We start from the raw sequence: 9486 nt of genomic DNA on the forward strand, positions 1-9486 counted from the left end.
ACATTTTTATTGACATATCACTTAAGACTTACTGATATAAAATTATAATTAAACTTTATTTGGAGTATTTCTTTATTGCACAATGCACATTTCTTAACTTTAAGCCTAAAATGTGTTTTTATATCATTATTAAAAAGGATTGCATGATCTCTGTATAAAATCAATCTTTAAATGCAAGATATTTAAAGTGTATACTTGCAATTTTCACTTTGGCACAATCAGGTATACTTAAGTATATCTTTAGTTGGACTTTAGCACTATTTCTGCACAATTGACCCTTCGCAGGGAGCTTGATTGACAGGTGATCTGACCAATCACACTTCGCCATCCGCCATTTTGTCCGACAAAGCAGTCAGGAGAGTTAGTAGATTAACATGGGTGGATTTGAACTTGAAAAACGGAGTGTACTGACGCCTTTCTGCGGTTAAAACAACATTCCTTCTTATGTTCAGTCATGTTTAAATTTCTTTTAAAAAATTACCAAATTTGAAAGGTGAGACTTTGTTTAATTTTTTTAATATCAAAAGTAACCGAAAAGTAACCTGGTCTGTCCTGTCTGTCAGTGCGTTGTCAGTGTCCTCTCTGCTCCGCGATGTATTTTTCACTAGGGTACTGTTCTTTGGACCAATTCTTCCTTCTCACGTTCTTCAATCGATAAAACGCTCACAGAATACATCTTTCAGATACTCGTTCATTGTTTGTCAGATCTCACGTGGGAGTCAAAGCATCTTGAGCGTTTGTCCCTTTCAAACTTTCCTGAGTTTCTAGCCATTTCACCGTCACACCGCATGCTCGCTATTGTTGTCAAGGTTGCATTTCAAAGGTTCCAGTGGGTTTGGCTGTTTCCAATGGCTGATCAAAGGGTTAGGGTTGTTGTGACAAGAACGCGACAGCTCCTGGATCACAGGCCCTCAAGACCTGGATTCCCTCAATACCACAGCAATCACAAGTTGCCACTGGTACTGGAATGTCTGACACCATCTGATGTATGACATCTTATCAAGCGGGTGAGAAAGACAAGCCTCATGTCTGCTGTAACATCTCTCCCCTTGCTTTCGGCTGCTCATCCTCACACTTCCTCAACGGAAGCTGACTGCGGCCCATCGTACCTTGTGAAGCTTCCACATGTCTATCTTGTCTCGAAAAACAACCAGAAAACAGATTCTCTCCTGAGGTGTGATGCTCCAAAAAAGATCCACCATTTATTATATACATTATTAAACACAGACAATATATTGTTTGTGAAGTTTCGCCGTATGTATGTCGTTCTCGTTGCATCAAAGCGTCTAACCTCTGATGATTTTGCACTGGAAACAGTGACAGCTGCTCTGGATTTTTGGGTGGAGATGGTGAAATTACAGATGAGGAGGAAACAAGACTTCTCACTGAGAACAAAGAGGAACACATGGAGATTTGCCGCTGCTTAGTACTTCCCAGTTTCAAGGCGCACATCATTGTGCATAATGCAGCGGAAGAGGCTCCCCGCAGTGGGCAACTGCTGAAGCGCTGGAAGTGGGGGGTATGCTGGAGGAAAAGAGCCCCACTGACTGGTTATGTTGGGCTTACCAGATGAAAGATGGATTCTGTAGAACAAGATACAGAGAAGAAGTGCTTGCTGCATGGACCAATGTAGTTCATTACCGATCAAGACTAGAAAAACACAAAGAAATAGGCATACCAGGCTTTTTTTGTGTTTTACTTGTAATCGCTTGACAGCCCTAATATAATATTATGTACATATTCATACCGGTAATTTTTGATTCAACATAGAATTTATTACAAATAAAATTTCAATGGCCATTCAGGTTGAGTAAATGATGACAGGATTTTCATTTATTAATATGGATAAATGACTTATTTTTTAAACGAAATTATACTCTAAATACGAATCTAAAACTGCGAGTAGGTGGCGGTAAATGTCTAAATGAGTAAGGCTCTGGCTGCATCTGAAAATCGCATACTCTCTAGGTACTATTGAATAAGTAATAACTTCACGACCGCTAACAAAGTATGTTCTATTATGAATGTAATCTGGACGTACTATATTTGCCACGTTGTCATTATCATGTGACCTACAAGAGTCAAGTTACGTCGCTTCACTGCCATTCACAAATCTTTCCTGTCTCCATCGTTCTGAATCTCACTAAAAGTCGTAGTAATTCGGGATCTTTTTGCATACTCTTTTATGATTACTGTCAATTCGCACATACTTCTTTTGTCACATACTGTTTTTCACCTACTATATAGTTGGTAAGCATGCGATTTTGAATGCATCCATTGAGTCATTCATTCATTTGAATCGTTCAATCGGCTGATTCATTCAGGAATGAAGTAAATGGCTCTCTTTATAAATGGGCCATTGAATTTGATGACGTACGTGATGACGTAACAACACACATCACAATGTGATGATATAATACGTGGCGCGTCGCAGACCAGCACAAGACAAACAAGTGTGGTTAAAAAGTATATATATATATATATATTTTTTTTAGAAAATGACCCATCGTTTCGCTAGATAAGACCCTTATTTATCGACTGGGATCGTATAGAGACTTTGAAGCTGCATTGAGACGGACATTTGAACCTTCTTTTTGAGGAATATTTTCCTCAAAAACCTAAATTTATTTTCGACTGAAGAAAGAAAGACATGGACATCTCGGATGACATCGGGGTGAGTAAATTATCAGCAACATTTTTTTTTTAAGTGAACTAATCCTTTAAATGCATTAATTTTAACGTGTTACTTTTTATTAAGTAATTAATTAAATTAACGCATTAAATCAACAACCCTAATGTATTTAATCCATTTGCATTGAGGTTTGGTGTTTAGAGACACTCCTCAAATTACACAGTATTCATGTAAAGAGACCCAGCTACACTGACAAGACTATTGTGCTCACCTGAAAGACACAATTCTCAGAACACTGCAATAGTAGATCAGCTCAGACATATTTTTTTCTCTCTCTGTGCTATCAAGATTTCACGTTTTATACAACCAGAGTTTACGACTAAAATGGCTCCTTCATTTTTCAATAGCAGAGTTTTCTGGCTACATTGTATACAGTGGTTTCCATTTATATAAATCATTCAATATATTCCTAAAGCACCTTGTCCCTGAGGGCCATCTATGCAAGGCCAGGAACAGGACAAGAATCACACTCAGTTAAAGCCCTTGTGATGGCAGTAAGGGCGAGATGTGGGCGGCATTTCCCCAGAGACCCGCTACCCAATGAAAAAAAATTAACTCTAGCTATACCAAGCCTATAAATTGATAGAAAAGCAACTCACATTTTTCTGTTTGTTTCTCTATTGTTTGGACTCTCTTTGTGCAAGCAGTAAATTGGTAATTAGCGTGATTTGTTTAAAAGCGTAATTGACTTGCTTTCAAGCTCCATCAGTGTGTTTCGTTGAAAGGTTTTTTCCCCACAATGTGAGAGGCCCTTATTGCCCTTACAAGGGCACAACAATGACAAAATCCCCATTTAGGAAGTTTCCCAGAGGGAAACAACTGCGAATGTGTGCTTTTCATGCCTTCTCTCATTGGAGATTCTCATCTAAGCGTCATCCCACACCTTTCGCAGTTACATAATTATATCCAGAGGCCATTCCGCCCATCACGTCTACCCTTGTGTCCTTGGGATTCGCTCCATTTTCCTTGATGTTCCTCTGAATCTGTGCAACTTGTCAATGGCATCTGTACCAGTCTTAAAGAATCTGCATCGACTGCTCCCAACATGTAAATGTGAAAGATATACCGTTCCAGCCAATCTCGCTTCACCTTCGTCTCCTTGTCTGAATATTAACAAGAGCACATGTCAGTTTAGTACATTAACACCCCGTGGGTAATTTCCTGTTGTTTTACAAGGACGTACAGGGTCAGTTACTGTTAAATGCTAACCGGTAATCTTCCCCTAGAGGATCTGAGATGATTCACTGATGATTTATTGTGCAGAACAGAGTCTTGAATATGACAGAGACATTTAGCTTAAAAACTCTGGCGCCATTTTCTCATCCTGTCATTCTGAAAATGTAGGACTTTCTTTCTTATTTGGAGCACAAACTGAGAAATTTTGAAGAATGTGCTGGACGCTCTTTTCCATGCAATTACAATAAATAGGTAAAAAAGCTTCAAGAAGATGACACGAGTAAAGTGTGAGTGCTGATGCAGTTTTGACACAAATGCTCAGCATTTACTGTACATACACCAGGTACTACATTTGAAAGCATTCATGAGCACAAGAACTCGACACATTCGCACAAGAAAGTTTTGTCCGTGTCAAGTGTCTGCACAATTTCTCTCCAGAAGTTATTACAGATAAAAGTTGTTTAAACTAGAGTTACATGCATTTATTAACTCCCCTCACTTGATCACTCTTTGTCATGTGATCTACCAGCGTCAGTTATGTCGCTTCACTGCCATACACAAATCCTGTCCCGTGGCCTCATGGGATAGTGAAGTGTCCATCATATGCACACTTCAGAATCTCACTGGAAGTAGTAGGTCATTTTTGCCTACTCTTTTATAAGAACTGAATTCGGACATACTTATTTTGTCACATACTGGTTTTCGCCTTCTAGGGAAATATGTGATTTTGGATGTAGCCAACTAGCCATTGGGCCCTATTTTAACGATCTGAAACGCAAGTGTCAAAGCGCAAAGCGCAAGTAACTTTGTGGGCGGATCCCGGCGCTGTTGCTATTTTCCCGGCGGATAAACGACTCTTGCGCCCAGCGCAAATCTAAAAGGGGTTGGTCTGAAGTAGCTTCATTATTCATGGGTGTGGTTTGGGCGTAACGTGACATAAACCAATCAGAGCGTCCTCTCACATTCCCTTTAAGAGCAGACGCGCTTGTTCCACGGCGGATCGCTATTATAACGGCAGATTTGCCAGCGCACGCCAGGAGCAGTTCACAGCCAAAGAGACCGACGTTCTCGTCAGGGCCGTAAAACACAGAGAAGTGACACTGGGGATGATGGGAGAAACCCACCCAAATTAGCTTCGGTTAAACAGGCGTATAATTCGGGTAAATGTGTAGCCTAATCTAGTTTTTTTTTTTAAATCTAGATAGATCTTTTTAACATCTTCACGGACACAACCTCCCTCGTGTGTTAATATTTTTCCTTGTAATAATGTATGATTTGCAAAAATGAAAACTGCTGCGTCTGTTTATAATTATTAGAGAATCAAAGTGGATGCGCGTTAACACACTGCATTATGGCCAAGCACGCGCCCTTAAAATACCACATCACTAACGCGCAACGCGCCACTGTCTTTAGACTGTTTTTTTCCTGGTCAGTGGCGCTATTGCTTTCTAAAACTGGAAAATAGCACCATGGAAGTTTTGCGCCGGAACACGCCTCCTCTTTGCGCTGAACCGCCCCCGCGAGCGCAAGTTCATTCCCTAATTTACCGACGTGCGTCTGTGGAGGGAAAAGTCCGCTGTGCGCGGGTGCAAAATAGGAATGATACATGCGTCGGTGTTCAAAGTCAATTGCGCTGGGTGCAAGATAGGGCCCATTGTCTCTTCCATTTCTTTTTTGACTGTTAAACAACAGCCCTGACCAGCATTGCTACCTTTTGGGGAAAAATATATATATATATATATATATAAATCAAGGCACACATGCACAATCGTACAGAATTCGGGCTGCTTGTGTACAGTATGTATACAGTACTATGCTGGTGATGAAATGTACATCACACACACTGTAAGCGTTTGGGCTTAGGGCTTAAAGTCTTTTTCGTTTGTTATTCACTGACCATCTTCACCTCCAGTGAGCTGTTAACAATTGCAGACGCAATCAGTCATGAACAAATCATTCAGACCAATTCTGTGCACTGGATAAAGCAATTCATTGAAAAAAAATTGGACTCATTTGTTATATTTACATGCACTAATCCATGTAATAAAATTCTTAAAGTTATGTTTAGATGAACCCCATTAACCTTTTAATTTGCATTAAACAATTTCAGCACATATCTTATTTTATTGCGTATGTCAAGATTTCCAGTGAATAGCGAATCAAATTTCTGTCTGTTTCTTCCACAAATACTGTATTACTTCAGAAGGCTTTAAATTCTATATGCATCAAATGGACCACTTTTGTGATGCATTGTTTTGATATTTCGAAGTTTGAAAGCCCCATTCCTTAAAAAAAATAATTAATTCAGTGTTGCCTTTTTTTGGATGCTGCTCTCCCTGGAATATTAATTAAATAGACTGTATGGTGGTGCTTACTGTAAGTGGCGTAAGAAAGCAGAAAGGAGAATCATGTGACTGCTGCACAGGAACATGTCTAACCCGCCGGCGCACATCTGTCAGGGTTGCTTTTACCTCTGCTTCATCTCTTCCTCCTCGTCTACCTCGAGTGTAATGTCAAAGCATGAACCCGCTAACCTTTTTACAGCAAAGATCGACCAACGAGCTTGTTCTCACCTTATGTTTATTGTGCTTGCTTGAATACGATAATACAAAAATTGGTTATGTAGGCTTCAGTGTCCTTGAAAAGCAGCTCGTGAGTCTTTAATAAAAGGCTCCGTGTTTCCAAGGTCTCTCTTCATGATTGGATAATACTGAGAATGAAAATATCATTAATATTTGTTGGATGTGAATAACTGGTACAGTATATCTCGATATGCAAAGGCGTTTTTTCTTCTTGTCTTTTTGAGTTCAGGAATCTTCTGTAATCAGTGCAGCCAAATCCCAAATCTCTTGTCACGAAGCGTTGAAGTCATTTTAAGAGACCGGTTAAGACACATTTTGAGAAGCAAGGCAATCTGGGGCACTTGCGTGTGTGTGTACTAGGAAAAAAGGATCGGGCTAACAAAAAGACTAAGAGATCATGAAATATATAGGATCTCGTGGCTCATGGTTTACACAAAACCAGAAGGCAGCACAATTCCATTGCTTAAGCTTTTTGTGCTTTGGGAATGTTTTAAAACCTGCTTGAAAGGGGAAATTGGTCAGCGTTATACTCATCATATGATGATGCACAAGAAAAGCTATTTATTTGGTGAGACATATTTAATGCACCCTCAACTAAACATTTCTAAAATTGACTCTAGTAACAGGGATTCTCAACATTTCCATGTGTATCAGTCGTACAAAGAAGAGAAAACTGTCATAGAAATTGGTGCCAATAAATGATGGAAAAGTGGGAATGTAGAAGATCATTATATGCCGTTACTTTGCAAATAGTCAAAGCTAATTTCTGATGCATTAAAAACAGACAGGGGAATTAGTAATAAAATTGCCCTTCAACGAGGAGGCAAAAACAAACATCACTAAATAATTAAGCACTTAGTGAAAAACAGCACTTTTAATTTAATGTCTCCTACGTCATGCTCTTTGTTGCTGTCACACATTCACAGACTCAATAGAGCATAGATCTTTTCTATTAATTTTGAGAATATATATATATATATATATATATATATATATATATATATATATATATATTAGCATGTTTTACCTAAGTTAAGTTGCTGAAGTTTAAATGTTTCGTGTTTGTTGTCGATTATGAATGAAGTAATCAGGTTTTAAAATAAAGTTTGTGAATATGAATGCACTTACGGCATACAATCATATTTTTGGAAAGTATTTTTGTTATTTTTTTCCAGTAAAAATATTCAAAAATATCCTTGAAGACCTTGTGTGTGTGTATGTGAACTAGAGCAAAGTAACTCAGTGTTAATGTCATTGGATGAACAACTCAGGCAGTTTTCAGTTTCACAGACAGATGTTAGATGTCACAGGGGAAGAAGAGTTTGAAATCTTAGGTGCTCAAGTACAATCCAGAAAGACACTATTGGTTGATGTTTTATTTTACCCATCCATAAAAGCCCAGGTTAAAGCCCCCATGGGCCAGCACTTAAGAAGCATTAACTGGCAGTTAAACAAATAAGTGGTCAGATATGGCACACTTCAGTTGATTAAATGTGTTTTGGCCGAGTCTGAATCATTGCCTTTGTACCGATCCTACAAACTAAGACTTTAGTAAGACTTATTTAGGAACAGTTTTCTATCTTCAAGTCCTGACAAATACAATTATTTGGGAGGGAGATGAAGTACGGAATCAGATTTGACTTACAAACGCACACAACATTTTGGAGGAAAATACTATTAATTTATTAAGATCATAATAAAATGGAATGCACTGTATTATGTGAAATGTCACATGTTTTGGATGAGTAAATCAAAAGAAGGGATGTACACAAAATTATAAAAACTTCAAGGAATAATCAAACCATTTTTTATTCTATGTTTTCATTTTAAAAGTAAACCTCTGTTGTGGAGGAATTGTTTACATTTAATTTGATTACATTTTAATAGATTAAATAAATTGTTCATGATTTAGTCCATATTATTATGATCATATGATTAACACACATAACTAAACTAATAAATGAACAAACAAATAAACAAACAAACATTTTTAAAAACAAACACTGTTTTTAAAGTTTTATGAATTCACTTGGTTAGACATGCTTTATGATTATTAAAGTAATTAAACCATTCAAATGGAATCCAGAAAAAAATCATTATAACCAAAAATATGGCATTTGAGAAAAAATAAAACGTATTTCACAGGGCCCTAAACATGTTATTTGTTAAACTATTAATAAATTGTTGTAAAATTGTGTAAGTTTCATGATTTTAATTAATTAGACATGCTATTTGATTACTAACATTTAATTTAAACCTTAAATCTGAGTCCAGAAAAAAAAAAATGTTATGGATATAATTCAATTAAAAAGAAGCATATCTTAAGGATAAATATGGCAGACCGTATATCTCATGCAGTTCTGAGGGGAAGTTCAACTCGGTGAATGTGACTGGTGAAAATGATATTGAAATTATAGCTAAGTTTAGTTTTGATGTGTATATATTTAATGCTATTCAGCAGAAAAAAAAAAAGAAAAAAAACATCCTGAGGCATCTGTTTACTCCTACTTCAAACATTTTGCTGAATGTTTCATAAGATACGACAGGTAAATCACAGGCTCCGAAAACAGCATCCCTAAATATGTATCTGCCCGAGTCGGGTCTGTCATTTCTAATGATGAACTCAATTAAATCTTCACCTTTGACTGGAAAAGTGAAGGGACAGCCTGAAAATGTAAAATTCAAATGAATATTTGGGTTAGTTAGTTATTGTTATGTGAACATCAGTGTGTAAACCAGGGAGTAACATAATCAAAGTTTTAAAAAATGGGTGCATATTTTGTGTACTATTGTTTAATGTGTGCTAATGCAATATATAAATACACGTGGAAAACAAATTGCTTTTGTATGTAATGTTGAGTGCTAGCACCGATTCATCTGTCTATTTAAATTCCTCCATATGCTCTATTCTAACCTGTATAGTGCATGTGGGATCCGGTAGAATCAGTGACACATCTTCACAGTTCTAGGCAAGGAAGAGCTTAAAGCAGGCAGTATACAGCACAAAACTGACTGCAACAGACTAAAAATAGCGCC

Source organism: Phoxinus phoxinus (assembly GCF_949152265.1).
Source record: "Phoxinus phoxinus genome assembly, chromosome: 4".
In the NCBI taxonomy this organism is placed as follows: domain Eukaryota; kingdom Metazoa; phylum Chordata; class Actinopteri; order Cypriniformes; family Leuciscidae; genus Phoxinus; species Phoxinus phoxinus.